General features: G+C 38.9%; 1 protein-coding gene across 3 annotated transcripts in view; it reads right to left on the reverse strand.

The window, feature by feature from the left end:
* IL1RAPL1 (interleukin 1 receptor accessory protein like 1) overlaps positions 1-16,842 on the reverse strand; it is a 1,160,102-nt gene that overhangs the window by 858,235 nt on the left and 285,025 nt on the right. The gene's annotated exons all lie outside the window — the stretch shown is intronic.

Here is a 16,842-nt window from a genome sequence, read left to right on the forward strand (position 1 = left end):
GTACATGGTATATATATTTTTAAATGGAGGAGTTGTTCTCAATTAATATAACCAAGATAGGAAAAATCTTTCATCAAATACTTAATCCACTCACAGATTTTTTTTTTACTGAAAGCACTTGCTTTTAGCCAAAATATTCCAGTACACTTCAGTTACATATTTCATAATATCATTCAGTAGATCAACACAGTGGATAAGGGACATATAAATAGGAAAGAAACTGATATTCAATCACAGTAAAGATAACACTTGCCACCTACATTTGAAACATTCATAATATTGTTTAAGCTTGCTATGTTTCTAAGAATGGCCTGAAGATTGATATTAGCCATTTGATCTTCACCTAAAACAATGCCAGAATTTCATAACACGCCTGGGAATGCTTTATATAGAGAATGTGTTTGATACACATCTTCAAATGGCTTCTTGTACATGAATGCTTAAAGTGGTCTTTCTATGAACACAAATTAGATAGATAGATAGATAGATAGATAGATAGATAGATAGATAGATAGATAGATAGATAGATAGATAGATAGGGTATGTCTACACTAGCCCCCCAGTTCGATCTAGAGAGGCTAATGATGGTGACCGAAATTGCAAATAAAGCGCAGGATTTAAATATCCTTCACTTCATTAGCATGTTCCCGGCAGGTCGTCATTTTAGAAATTGACTAGCCCAAAGTAACTGCCTGTGTCTACACATGGCAGTGAAACAGGATTCCGAATTAAATCAAAGTAGCTGGTAAACTTCATTCTAGGAGGAATAATAGCTAATGCGATTTAGGGCTTTAATTTGGAATCCCGTTTCACTGCCGCAAGTAGACGCGGGAAGTTACTTCAGGCTAGTCAATTTCTAAAATGGTGACTGGCCGGGAACATGCTAATGAAGCGCAGGATATTTAAATCCAGCGCTTCATTTGCAATTTCGGCCGCCATCATTAGCCTCCCTTTATCGAACTAGGGGGGTAGTGTAGACATACCCATAGATAGATAGATAAAATTGTCAGTGCCTTCAGAAAGCACTAACAACCTCAACATCCATGAGAGAGCACAATACAAGTTTACTATGTGGCTTATTTTTCTTTCCCCTTTTCTCTCTCAGCAAATATTTTTGTTTTCCTTCAGCATAACTGGTTGTCTATAGATGGCTCTTAAGGACCAATGGCTGCTGCTAAAAGAAAAAGATATTTCCTATACAGAAAATAATTATTTTACCATATAAAGGACCATCTTCCCAGCTAAGCGTGTTCTTTCATGAACAAATTATATTAGACATGGTGCAGAATACGCCACCCTGCCTAAGACTTTTTTGTTCATGAAATGCTAAGCACAATTCTATCAAAATGAGTTTTAAAAAACAGCGTAATCTACAGATAGCATATAGCAGAACCCTTAATAATAAATAATACTAGAGAAAAATTCAGTGTGATATTTGCTACTCTTCTTGTAATAACAAGGTTTGTGCTTGCTGCTTTATGCTTTTATAATGACATGTGCATTTATTCTGAGGAGGTTACTTCCTGTACTTGGAGGTTCTTTGATATCTGTGGTACCTATCCATGTTCCACTGTGGGATAAGCATGGGCAACACATGCTCAGAGTTGGAGAATTTTAAAATTAATGCCCAGTAATCCATGCATGTACTCTGTGATTTTGCAGAGATAATAAAGGATGGGGAAGGACCAACCACCTCTTCACATTTTTCTCCATCATGAATTAGAAAGGTTTGAAGCAGAGGAGAAGGAAGACAGATGATGAAATACAGATAGGGACCCCTTATCTTGAATAACCTCCAGTTACAGGAAAGTAACCTCCCCCTTTTTCAAGTGATGGCCCCTATTTCGCTCCATTGTCACTGATTGACAAGTGGTACCTAAGTAGGAGGTTGGTGTAAGGAGGCGAATATTAGGGTTGAGTGAAGGACCAGTCTCCCAAAAAAGGCATCATTAATTGAGACCTACATCAGGGAATAATGTTTTGAAAATGTGTGGATGAAATTCTACATGGCAGCTTTACAGATGCCTTTCAGGGGTAGATCCTGAAGAAACACCATAGTTGTTGCTTTCACTCTAGGGAATGAGAGTGCACCTTTGTAGGGGTAGGACATGCAAGAGCTGAGAGAGTACAATGAAGCCAGATAAACATTTAGGATATCTCTGTGTGTAGATGGAATGTCTTGTGACTCTCTCTGCCCTCACAATAAATAGTTTTTGGTTATTCCTGATTAGTTTTGTTCTCTGAAGGTGAAAAATAAAAATGCCTGTGCCTGTTGCACATCGAGGGAGTGATTTGGGAAGAATACAGGTAAGTATATGGATTGATTTACTTACCTGTAATCAAAAGGTTTCAGAGTACATTTGGAATGTAGGTATAAAGAAACTTTATCTTTGTGGAACACAGTAAATAGAGTGTCTGCAATCATAGTTTGTAGTTCAGTGACAATGGCTTCAGGGAAGGCAGCTTTGATAGAGACATCATGAAGCAAGTAGCTAAAGGTATAAATGTGGGTCTTGGTTTCGTTAGAGAGAACAAGATTAAGGTCCCACTGGAATATGATCTGTTAAGGGGATGGGAAGACTCTCATAAGACACTTAGGCTGCGTCTGCCCTGGCGTGATTTAGCGCAAATACTTTTAACAGAAGAGTTTTTCCATTAAAAGTATTTGCACAAGAGAGCGTCTATACTGGCATGTACTTTGCGCAAAAGATTTGCTTTTGCGCAAAAGCATCCGTGCCAGTGTAGACGCTCACTTGCGCAAGAAAGCTCCGATGCCAATTTTAGCCATCAGGCTTTCTTGCGCAAGAAATTAATGTTGCTGTCTACACTGGCCCCTTGCACAAGAATACTTGTGCAAGAGGGCTTATCCCTCAGCGAAAGCATCAGAGTATTTGTGCAAGAAGCACTGATTTTGTACATGACAACATCAGTGTTCTTGCGCAAATACTCGTGGCCAGTGTAGACAGGCGGCAAGATTTTTCACAAAAGCGACCGCTTTTGCGCAAAATCTTGCCAATGAAGACATGGACTTATAGAATCGGTTGGTTAGTGGGTGTCCAAAAATAGAATAGCCCTCTCTAGTTGGATGGAATGCACTGATCACCACTAGATGGACTCGCAGGCAGTTAAGAAGAAAAGCCTGATGTCTTTAAGCACAATCTAAGATGAGGAGAATGGCCATCGCATCTGGTATGGCATCTCCTAGCTATGGGCAGGAAAAGCAGCATTTCCATTTACCTACGTAAGAGTTGCTTTGTTCTATCAGAGAGCATGTTCCACACAACTGAGGAATTTACATATTTTAGCACGATGTCCACCCAAAGGAGCTGCAGTGTGATCTTTCCCCAGGCAGTAGAACCTATACTGATGATTGTAGCTGATTGAAAAAGACTGTGGGCAGGAGGTGCACACAGTTGAAGTCCAAATTCTGGGCATATTCCAGTATTAAATGGGTTACAGGGGGTCTAATTCTACTCTAAAACATTAAAATCTAAATATTGAAAACTACTCAAACTACTAAAACTATAGGTTCAGAATTAAACAAAAACTATTTGCAACTGTTTATTTAAAGTGTCAGAAAAGAGGACATTGAAATTTCCAATTCAGACCATGAGGTGATGAGAAGGGAATATGATGCTGATTGGTCTGCCTTGCCCTTTCTTACCTCGGTCAGAACCACGGGGCAAGACAGAACATATGTGTAGCTGAACAGACACTATTTTCAAAGGTCTCTACTCCAGGTGCTTGTGTAACTGAATGAAGAATGATTGTTCTGTTTGCACCACCCTATGAAGCGTAGCCTGAATACTCAAGAGAACAGGAACTAGAAAGGGACGGAGAGAACAAACTGTCTCATCCAAGCACTTGAACAATTTCCACACCCTGACATACACAAAGGAGCTCTAGCACAACTGTGTCTGCTTGAAGAAATATCTCCCCACTGCCCCTCTGGGGATGGTAGGCTGAACGACCCCTTAAGATGGGCTAAGAGAGATGAATGCTGCAATTTAGTCCCTAATGATAATTAAGGAGAAGAGAAAGGAACACTGATATAGCTCAACATCCAGAGACTTCTTAAGAAACTCCAGACATTAACATAACAGCAAAAAACTTTTTGCAAAATCAAAGGAGCCCGAAGAGGTGAAAAAGGGAGGAAAAAGTGTCTAAATTCATACACTGAGGGTTCATCTCCATTTAAAAACCACAATAATTGAACCTTTATTAAATGAGATTTTCATATATCATTCCTACTTAGTACGTTAACTTTCGCCATTTATTCTGAAAGAGGGGACATTAAATGTTGTAGAAGGTAAGTTTCTTTTTAAACTGTCTTATTGTAAAGTCAGAAGGGAAAGTACAGGTAAAAATAGTATTGCTAATCACCCAAGAATAAAGTTTCTTATAAGAGAAGTCATAGCACTTTTATTAACTGAATGGGCATTCAGCCCAGTTTGATGGAGTTTAGCCAAGTTCACTCCAAGCATGCTCAAGCCTTAAAATCATTGGCATATTAACATAACCTTTCCCATTCAGAATCAGTTGACATTATTTCCTATTATTTTTTCAAAACCAAATTATTAGTGAAAACTCCCTAAAAGTTTTATTTCTCTTCAGGTTTTTGCAGTTTATTTTAATACAAATTAAGAAAAAAATAAAGGTATGAACTTTCATTGCAAGACCTTGTTGCAAGAATGATTTTGATATAAAATGCACATTAAAAACATCATGAACTATTTTAGCAAAAATAAAAAGTGAGTTAATTTTTACCTTGCAAAATTAAATCTTTCAAATTTTAAGGGGATTTCACTGAAATTAACCAGTTCTAATTCCATATTAAATATTTGATAATTATGGAATAATATAATGAAAGTCAGATGAAATAGAAGCCACTGTGTCTAATTAAAGATGTACAGTGTATATACCATAGCAGAATCTCAGGATTGATTTCCTGATTGTGTGGCCATATAAATACGGCATCCCAACTACGTACATGTACCCAAATCACACATGAGTAGAAGATGTGCTCCATTTTGTTATGAAGGAGTAAATTCTTCTAATTAAATACAAAGGCAGCTCAAATCTGCTTATAACTGTTTGATCGATACAGCTATAAAGTTGTAACTTTCCTTTTGATACATGCAAAGAAATATCACTTACAGAGCTGAAAAAACCCTTCTCGCACTTGAAATAAAAAATGCTTACAATCTGATCCAAATAGCCTATTGATCAGTATATTAGTAATTTAGTAACTCACCAGTAGTTATCAAAAATAATCTTTGCTCCATCTGGCTGATTGTTCTCAGTCTCCACAAATAGTGATAATTACAACTGAATTCCATAGAGCCTTCCTGCCTGAAATACTATCCCCACTCAAATCAATGGAGAAAATGTCCACTGACAGAAATGAGATTAGAATTTCACTCTTCTCAAGAGGCCAAGGTATAAATGTAGAATTAGAGCAGCTGAGCCAATTACCCATAAAACAATACCCCTCACTTTGCCATAAAGACTTGCTACATTAAGGAGGGGGGGCAATTGTAAGGTAGCACTGTGAAAAAAATAAACTCTTCAGTTGAAGTATCCAAGTTCAGAAATCACCTTAGAGGAAACAGAATCTCCATATAGGATAACAGAAATCTGTGTTACTATAAGAATAAGAGTTAAAGAATGTTCTGTGAAGCCATATTCATCTGATCTTTCACAATACTAAATATGCCCAAAGATTGATGCAAAGTGATTCCATCATGATGGAAAAATTATTGAACATTTTAATATTAGTTACTAGAAGATTTACCCATTATTGCTCTGGTCCTTCAGGGCGAGAGGGTGGGGATGGGGTCTGGAGTGCAGGAATCAGGGCAGAGGCATGGAGATGCGGAGGGTAGGGGACTGGGTGTGTGTGGAGTGCAAGAGTCAGAGAGGGTTGGGGGGCTTAGGAAAGAGAGTGTGAATGTAGGCAATCAGGGCAGAGTGCAAGGGCCTCAGGGAAGGTTGTGGGGGTGCAGAAGTCAGGGCAGGGATGCTCAGGACAGGGGGTGGATGTGGCTGGTGGCTGTTCCCCGGAGCCAGCCTGGGGTAGTAGGGACCACATGGCCTGGCTGGCAGCTGCTGCTGTGAGCCAGGCTGGGATGACAGGTTCCACACTACCCAAGCCTGCAGCTGCTCCATAGCTCTCCCAGGCTGTCAGGGGCATGCTTGTTTGCTGATCCCCTGTGATCAGTCTGGAGCATAACTGGCTCTGCTATCACAGCCCTCTCTTTCTGTTTGATGAGAAACAACCACATTCCATGCACATCCCATTGCCCTGGAACAACCAACCCTTACTTTGCTTTATATTATGATAAGAGGAAGCTGCATACCAAATTTGGTGACCCTAGATGTTACCATTTAAGAGGAGTTCTTGAACAAACATTGACGGATGGACAGATAGATAGAAGCACAAACAATCTCAAATATAATGGCAGATTAACTTGGAACAAACCAGTTACTCAACCATAACTATAAAAGCATCTAGATTATTTATTTCAGTTATAAATTCTGTTACTGATAGATGTAGAATGAAATACACATGATTTTACGGATCTTTATATTAAATGTTGCATCTGCTTCTACTAAAATCGGTGAAATCAACCCTTGCTGATGTCAACGTGAACAGAGAGAGAATCTAATTCTGATCTCACTTTGACAGGTTTTACTGTGGTCTAACTCCCCACACTTTCTTGGAGTTACTTCTGATTTACACCAGCTCAGATGAGAGGAGAACCAAACTCACAGGTCCAAATCAATGGTGAAACACCTATGCACTTCAATTAGACCCAGAATCTTCCCTCACCTTTTCATGGGAATCATTATGTTCCCACTAATTCCCTTTGAGAGAATGGTGAACTTTTATTTGCAAAAGAAATTTTGCATTAACCTAAAAAAATAGAATTTTGATTAAAAACTCGGTTTTGCAGAAACCATTTTAACCCAATTAGCAGTTTGATGCCAAAAATAAAATATACAACAAGCAAAATCTCCACCAATTGTTCTAAATATAACAGGGATTGGAAACAAGGAGCTCAACTAAATGTCACTACTGTGAATTCCAGCTATTTCACCCGGATTTGTGATTTTCACACCCAAGCCTCCTCTAACAAGCCTTTTAATTGTCAGCTACAGTGTATGATATCCCTAACAATTAAAACACTACAATTTTCTGAAATGCAATAGCCATTTCTTCTTCTTCCTATAGAAACATAATACAATATCTCAAAATCTTTTAATTGATGGTAAAAGTTGACATTTTAATAACAGCTGTTCTACCAGGTAAAGCTAAAGACTGAAGGATGAGGTATTACTGCTGTTCTATAGCTATAAATACAAAGATATGGTGAGTGAAGACAAATTGGACAAATTTCTGTTGATGAAAGTGAAGCTTTTGAGTTACACAGAGCTCTTCATCAGATCTATAAGTATCTAGAAATGGCATTTCTGTGAGAAATTTAACATTTTCCCTATTTACGTTATTTTTCCTTAGAGGGAAGGAAACAGAAATGAAAATGGATAACCAAACAAAATGTACAGTACTAGAAATATCAAAATAATATATTGCCCTTTAAATATTCTGGAAGTAATGAGTTCTCTCCTTCTTATTCGGAGAAAGAAAAGAGAAATACAATGAATCTGCTCTTTGTTACGTCTAATAATTAGGAGTTTGTTACCACTTTTGCATAAGCTACAAAAGACTACCACACCTACAAACTTTTTCTCTTTGAAATAAAACTTCATAAATAGATTTGATTAAGAATTCAGTAGCTGGTGAGATTATTAGCTATTCAATCTGTAAAAACTCCAGTAACATGCTCACAGTCATGGTAAAAGAGATTTTATATAATATTAAACAAGCTTTTGTAACAATATATTGAACTGCTATCACATTGTTTTGCACAAGTGCAGATTCACATTTCCAGTTCTCTAGGCATTTCAAGTGGAAAACAAATTCTATGTTAATAAAAGCAAGCCACAATGCATGTTAATTTCAGTTTGCTCCTGGTTAACAATTATTAAATAATTATTCCTTTTGGAAATAGGAAGTTACTGTCTTTCAGTGACTTAGGCTCCGAAATGACTAAGTGACCTTTGAAAATGGAACTTACACTCAGAAGTCAGAGTAAGGTGGTGTGTATCTCTGGTAAGAGCATCTGGGGTGCTGTGCTGCAGAAGGAGATGGGATGTGCTCCCAGAGCTTTCCTGCAGACTGCTGCACTAAACAACAGACAGATGCCCCTGCAGATAGATGAAAGGGGCTAGCTGGGGCATGCCCTGTACCAGTCCAGGACTGCTCCAGCCCTGATACCCTTGCCTAGGGCCATATAGGAAGGGCAGAGGGAGAGGCTGAAGCTTCCCCCCATTCCTATCTACTCTGCTTGTTGCTTGATCTTCTCTTTCTGTCACTGTCAGGGAGCAAGAGGACAGCACACAGCATCCCTGCATTCATCTTCCTCCTGGCTCTTATGGGCTGGGGCGTGCACTGTGCACTTCCCTCTTGCTCCCTGACAGTGATGGAAGGAGAAAAGCAATCAACAAACAATTTCAGTAGGAATCTGCCTCCCTAAAGGGCACCCTTGCCCTCCTGCACATTCCCTCCACAAGCCAATCCTCCACCCTGAGCCTTTCCTAACACCCCTAACCCTGACTCCTGCAGCCCCTACCCTGCCCTGAGCCCCTCCCACCCTCCAGTCCCCTGCCCTGCCCTGAGCCCCTGCACTCTATCCCACACTTGAATTTCTTACAGGCACTGTCAAATCATACCTCCCTCCACCCCCAGCCTTGGTGCTCCCCACCCTGGGGGAGGGGAATACAACAGTACCTATAAGAAATTTAAGTTACTTTCACCCCTGCTTATATTCTTAAATCACTTAGGTGTTTTGAAAAGTTTACCCAACATGTGCATTGTATTACGGAAATAATATAACTAACACACTCCTGGATCATTTTTTTGGCTTTTCATTGGCCACTCTCCAGTTTTAAATGTCATTTGAGGCACCACAGAGTTCCTTCTTTCACATCTCAGCAGAGTCAGCTGGCTCTCTTTTCTAGAAACCGATTAATGCCTTTTCTTTAAAATAAACATAATATGTATGGTATTCAATTTCATGCAGAATTTAAGATGTTGTCCTATATCTGAAAACATCCCACTACTGCCCACATATGCACAGTATAGTCTCTCCACTAGCTGGTTTATGTAATAGGCATTTAAGGGTCTGCTACAATGTCGATTGAGGTCAATGGGAGTCTATTGACTTCCCTGGATCAGCTTCTAGATTGGCAATTTAAAGAATTGACTCACAGTGGCTAATTATACATTTCCGCAAGAAAATGAAGACTGCACTTCTGGAGGTGGATTGTTTGGCCAGTTCTGCCATGCTCATTTGAAATTTGTGACCTGTCTCACAAAGACACACTTTAATCAAGAGTCAAACATAAAGATACCACTGAAAAAAAATAGACCCCAAATATGTACTGAGGTGAGTGGTGAAGATAGGGAGACAATGATCTTTGATCTTGTAATGACCTAATTATACTGACCTACATTGCACATAACTCTTACGGAATTCAACATGAGTCCTACAGATAAAATGAATGATCCTATGTCCATAAGCTATGACAGTGAGAAAGAACATCTCATGTTAAATCTGTACAGTGACTCATTGGCTGCATTTAGACTGGCAAGTTTTTCCACAAAAGCAGCTGCTTTTGCGCAAAAACTTGCCAGCTGTCTACACTAGCCACTTGATTTTGCGCAAAAGCACTGATGTTCTACTGTCCAAAATCAGTGCTTCTTGTGCAAATGCTTTGATGTTCCCATTCAGGCAAAAGCCCTTTTCCGGAAATGTTTTTGTGCAAGAGGGCCAGTGTAGATAGCTAAAAACTGTTTTGCGCAAAAAAGCCCCGATGACGAAAATGGCGATCAGGGCTTTCTTGTGCAAAACCGCATCTAGACTGGCACAAATGCTTTTCCGCAAAAAGCATTTGCGGAAAATCATGCCAGTCTAGACGTAGCCATTATGTCATAACATGCATAAACACGTCATTAACATTTGCAGAAATAGTTTTATGCTCAATATCACTGAAATATTGTGTCCCATAAATTAACATTATTTACATTAGAAAGGAAGGAATAATAATGGAATATTATTTCTAACAATTTTTGTTACATTAAAAAAATCATTATGGGCTCTTTTTCACATGAGCTTTCAGTCTCCTTCAGTGCACAGAATGGATGATGCTCACTTGTTCTCTTCAGCATTGTTCAAGTAAGTAGCCACAGGCCTTATGAATTTCCTCATGGAACTTTATTTGGTACTCTTCTTAATAGTAACTGAATGCTCCACTAACATTAATACATTTATTTTCACAATAGCTCTATAAGGGTATGTAACATTATTATCTCTATTCTATAGCTGAGTAAATGAGGAGTGGAGCGATGAAAGTAAAAATATCTACTAATTCTGGGTGCCAAATTGGACACCTGGAACATGATTTCCCACTTATCTTAGTGTCTTACATCATTTTATATGTTCACACTCTATTTGACTATGTCTACACAGCAGTGTTATTTTGCAATATCCTTCTCTGCTTCTAAAATCACGGTTCTATTCTATCACCCCTGACCAGAATGTCTTCCATATGAAATCAATAAAAATAACAAAGTCACTTGTGGACTTCATGGAGTCTTTGGTTCTTCTATTTAAAGACTTACACAATGCACACTGTAGACCAGATAATCGATCCTTGTGAGGTTTTGATATATTGTGATTGGTTATCCACCATGACAGTGGTAGGGTGTGTGACTGTGAATTGTCTCTGATTTTAGATTTCACTACAGCAGTCTATTTGCTTTATCACTTGGAAAATATTATGTCAACTTTGTGTTTCTAAACAGAATTTGAGCAACAAAAAAATGATCTATGTTTAGTAGAGATGGTCAAAATGCTATTTGTAATCATTTGTTCAAATTTCAAACATTGTGAATGGGTTTTTATTTGCATAGCTCTTTAGAGAATGACTGTTCTAAGCACAGACATCTGTGTTTACATAGGAACAAGGGAATTTATGCATGAACGTGAGTGTTAATCATTCACAATTTACCTGCCTTCTGTTTAAAAAAGATTTAAACTATCAGTTGGGCTACAGAAACATCACTATGCAGTGAATATGACCATGGCCGCCTCGAGCCATTCCTGCGCCCTGGGCAGCGGGTGCGCGATGCATGCGTGGCTCCGCCACCAGGTGCATGGTGCATGCACGGCCCCACCCCCCGGTGCACAGTGCTCCTTAGAGCTGCCAACAGGAACCACGTGGCCCCCAGTCCTGGGCGTGTGGCACCTGATGGCAGCTCTAAGGGGCGCTGCGCGGCCCCCGGCACCGGACGCGTGGTGACTGATGGCAGCATTAAGGGGTACCGCACGGCCGGGTGCGCAGCGCTCATTACAGCTGCCATCAGGCGCCCCCCATAGGTTGGTGCTCCGGGCCCAGCTAGCCTCCCCCTTAATCCAGCCCTGAATATGACCATGCATACTTCACGAATAATCAAATAGCTGAAGTTTTTTTGCAACAATTGTTCCTTCAAAGTATTTGGTGCACAGTTCTGGTTTAGAGTAATGAATATATTTGCAAAAATCAGGATCAATTTGTGAACCATTTAAATATAGAAAAAAACTTGAGTATTTACAATGACTAATTCTACAAGTGCTGGCAATGAAAAGCTTGGACTTGACTATGTTGAAAAACAAAAGACAAATCCCATTAGACTTATTTTAAATACAAGGCTATCTACACTGGTACACTTTTGTTCCAATTTGACAATGGATTCAACAAATTATCCTTTATTTCCCAGAGCAACATAAGCTTGTTTTACTGCCTTCAACCATTCACAGGGAATCATCAGTATTGGAACACTAGAAATTGAGTTATACAATGAAAGGAAAGAAAGAATAGACTAATTCAATCAGATTTATCATTTGTCAAACTTCAACCCTTTTGGGGGGCATTTTGCAATGAGAATCTTCTGGGCTCCTCAGAACAGCAGGACTAAATCCCTTCATCATTTTTTTTTTGAATTTTGAGCAGGAAGAAAACTAGCACCACAATGAGTCTCTCTCTTGTCAATCTAGTCTCTATCTGATGAGTCATAGAATGAAGTATTGTTTGTGATGCCAAATTTGAGATGATCTATATGTGTACTGATTGGAAAAATATTGGAAAAAGGTTCATGCTAGAGTTCTAGCAAGGAGAAATGACAAGAAGGAAATATATACTAGAACTCAAGGGTTTTGATGCCTAACAGTAGATTATTCATTGGTGAAAGTACCCTTATTCCTGGCAAATTTCCAATGGCAGCTTAAAATCATGGGTATATATTTGCATAGCCAGTATAAAGCAAAAATGGTTTATAGGATGTCCACCAAAAATAAATTAACATTTTCTTTTTATTAATTTCAACTGAGCTGATTTCTAACATTTTCTTCCTGTAGATTCTCCAAAAAATCCAATTCTCATAATGAGAAAAACAATTTGCAGAAAGCTGACAATTTTCACACTAGATGCAGTACTAAGCTGCTGTCATATCTAGGGTAAAGTCCATAGCATTTTTCCAATTCATGCCAGCTGACGATCTAGCTCTGAGATTTAATATGTTTAATAAAAAACAGTCATTTTCAGCTTCCATGATACCAGTGACAACCAAGAAAATAATGCAGCCTTAATAATTACAAGAGCTGGATCTTCCGTGGAATGGATAGGCCCTATCCAAGCATACAGTAGGTACTCCAAAAATTACATGGATTGCCTCTAAGATTTTAAACCATTTTTCAGAAAGCATGTTTGTACTTTGTAGTTCAGTATTCACTAATGTAATATACCTGTTCCCATAATGTTTACTTAGCCAAGCTAAATTAATTTCATTTCACATGACTGCAGGGCAGCATTGGAGAAATATTTTAAAACAAAGGTAGCAGTTTAGGATGAAACACTCTACAATTCACCCAACAGAACGCTGACTGTGATGGGGCACATCCTCCCTGCACTGGGCAAGAAAAAGTTACCCCTACACTGTGGGCTGAGGAAGCCACTCCCACTTCCCCCTGCTAGGCATGCTCCAATTGGAACTACAGTACAAAAAGGGACATCCAAGCTAAATCAGGGCTGACTGTTGAGAAGCAAGGCTCTGCATTACAGCTTTCACCAGACCACTAAAGCCAAGCTCTTCAAAACCCAGGTGAACACCTGGCTGGCCATGGAAGCCCTTGAAGAGAAGGAGGTGCTGGAAACCTCATATGCTGACTAACCTGAAGGAATGAAGGCCCTGCAGACTACAGAACAGATAGGGAAGAGGATGTAGCTAGGAGGAGGGTGAATATTATTGAATTCAGCTGCAGGGCCATAATGAATTCAAGGAGTGGCTGGGTGTGCCTGACCTGTGACATTTGATATCTGTGTTTGTTTGTATTTGTTTTCAAATCCTTTAAGTACTTCTAACTGTTATACTGTAACACAGCACTTTCCTATTTCTTAGAAGGCATGTCAAAACTCCATGTGGAGGCAATCATTTCAAAAATCTTGAGACTAGGAACCACAAACACACCTCTCTCTCCCTTTCTCCTTTATAGAAGTGCTAATGTGTATGTGTGTGTGTGTTTGCTTGCTGTTTATAGAAATATTATAAATGTAACTGACTCCATCATGAAGAGGTAGGTAGCTCTCCCATAATGCTGAGTAGTTCAAATACACAAAATAAAACTTTCTAGAAAACCTTGAGTTATCTGGCTTCAGGGGGTAGCTGAGTTAGTCTGTACAGTATAAACTTAAAAATGACAAATAGTCTGGTAGCACTTTGAAGACTAACAAAACATGTAGATAGTATCATGAGCTTTCATGGGCACAGCTCACTTCTTCAGATGACCAGAGTGTAAGATAAAGTTTAAGAAGGTAAGTTAGTATTTTTCCCCATAAAAAAGCAATTTGTCACACCACAGAACAATTTAACTGCTGTTTGGTTTATTTTGTGTTCCCTGCAATGTGTAAATACCTTTATATTTTGATACATTACAATATTCACATATTTAATCATCTACTTAAAAAACAAGTTAACTTTCTTGAATACTATTATATATTATTGGCCACATCTACTTTGATTTAATTGACGTCAGTCGCAATGGTTCACCACATAATAATGTAACACACCCACTTTTGTGTGTATATATACCGGTCAAAATCATGTTTTCACTTCATGCATCTAATGAATGGTTCCAGCCCACAAAAACTTATGTACAAATACCTTTTTTAGTCTTTGAGATGCCTCAAGACTACTAGTTTTTGCTGAATTAGAGTAACATGGCTACACCCTCTGAAAGCTGTTCTGTGTTTTTATTGAGGACTCAGCTCAATGATGGGTGTTTTCTTTTCACTAAAGCTATTGAGGCCTTTATTTTTTTGCTGTGAAATTTGTGTTTCTCTTTGTGTCTGGTCAAACAGTTTAGGAAGGATATAGGAAAGTTGAATGAAATACTAAGAAAAAACTGTATTAAAGAATCAGTGATATGAGGAAATAATGAACCCTTTAAACGTATATACTGTCATCAAAGAAGCAGACTATAGTCCATGAGATGAACACATACCTTCAAGATAACAATATAGATGAAGGGGAAATATATAATCACTTTATAAGTGGTGGGATAGGGAGCAACGGGCCAGAGAAGGAAAAGTTTAAACTCATCATTAGAGAGAAAGTAAATAAGACCAAGTGTGCTATAGAGAAAAATCAAGATGCCATCACTAGGAAGTAGTCATATATGAATTTTATGTGATAGTGAAAAAGAAATATTGAGAAGCCCTGAAATAAGAAAGAGGTCAGACTAGGTAACTCCAAAAGTCTTTTCTGGTGTTAGAACCCATTGGCTGACTCCTGAATATGCCCAGCAAAGGCCAAGCAGATGCAGCAACCATGGAGAATGATCAGAATATCTAAGGATTAGGCTCTATCTATTAGTTCCTGTGTTGATCTCTTCCTGAAACAACCAAGAGAGAATAGAATGATAAGAATTACAATACTTTACAAATATTAATTAAGCTTCACAACAGTGGAGTGATGCATTAATAAACTCATTTTACCCTATGTCACTTCTTTGTGGCCTAAACATTTTGGAATAATTTGATTTTTCCCTAAAGCCTACTTAAATGTTGATTAAATATTGAAATCAACCCCACCATCCTCCATAAACCTATTGGTAATATTATTTTAATTTTCAACAGGTTTTTGTTCACCATAACCTGATGTGATAAATGAAATCTTTATATTTAATTGTGTCCATATTTAAAAGCAAGACTCATAGGGAAATGAAGGAATATGTAGGCAAGTATTGAAATATAATAAGATAACATCATTGTCATTCCTGTTCCTGTTTTGCATGTCTTTCATTTCTGAAGATGTTCTTTTCTAGAATGGTACATTTTAAGCATAGCTCAGTTCTGAAAAATGTTTCTACAAAAGTGGCATGTTTACTGACTGTCAGTGACTTTGTATCCAATCATGTAAAATATAATCTGTGAGCATTTCCCAACCCCCACCTCCCAAACAGGCAAACAATATGGGAGCTGACAAAGGATCAGGGCTCTCTCCTTCTCATTAGGAATGAAGACTTTGCCAAATGAATATCTCCTCCGTAGAATCTAAGCAATTTTGTTATCTCAGGAGTAACTCTCATCTATGCAATCCCATATTGAGGGCCTGTAGGAGATTGACTTCATAATCCCAAGGTAAATTTTCAGTTAAAAATCACCTTTATTTTTAAAATAAACAAAAGACTGTTATTGAGCCACTGAGAAGCTTCAAAAAACTGAGCCCCTATGAAATTTATGGAGGGTCACTTGTCACAGTGGAGCCATAACTTTAAAAATAGGACTGAAATGCGCCAAAAAAATCTGAAAACTTTCACATTTCTCCCCCATTGTGAGGTGTATTACTCACAGTGTGCAAATGCGCCTTTCTAGAAACTAGGAACATTCATTCAACAACTATATGAATTTGCTTTTACGCTGTCTGCATACTGGCTAATTTTTCCTTGAGAAAAATTCACAGAAAGTGTTAGGAGAGTCTTTTGAATATTCATAGAGTGCTCCATCAGGAAACATTTGAACATTATTTCTTAAACTCATTGTAGGCTTGGAAGTCATCCAATCAAAAAATAAGAAATCCTACAGGCTAGGTAATCACATTACAATTTGCCTTTCATGAAGCGTGACACACACAGCTACACTACCCTAGGAACCAGGGGCGGATGAGAATGCTTCTGGGCCCTGGGCAGCACAATTTTGCGCCCCCCCCTTTTGATACAGCGCATGCGCCGTGGCACCATGGCGCATGTGCGGGACTTCTGCAAGCGCAGGACCCGGGGCAGCCGCCCCGCTCACCCTGCCCCAAATCCGCCTCTTCAAGGAACAGACCAGAAAATGAGTTGTGACTCTGACTCACAATTCCTAGTTCGAACCAGGGATGCAAATGTAGCCGACCGAAATTGCTAATGAAGCAGGGATTTAAATATCCCGTGCTTCATTAACATAATTTTGCCCGCACGCTATTCCACTTGCCAGCTGATTCAAACCAGGAAGTGCGCTCTGGGATGCGTTAGTTCGATTAGCAATTTCAGCCGGCTACATTTGCATCCCTAGTTTGAACTAGGGAGCAAGTGTAGACATACCCTATGTGACTAGTGCCAGAGTTGTCCATGCATGTGCTTCTGGGCAGTTTTGAGCAAGCAGCCCATTTTGTCTGCAGGACCTAAGTAACAATATGAGCAGAAT

Source organism: Pelodiscus sinensis, chromosome 1 (genome assembly GCF_049634645.1).
Source record: "Pelodiscus sinensis isolate JC-2024 chromosome 1, ASM4963464v1, whole genome shotgun sequence".
In the NCBI taxonomy this organism is placed as follows: domain Eukaryota; kingdom Metazoa; phylum Chordata; order Testudines; family Trionychidae; genus Pelodiscus; species Pelodiscus sinensis.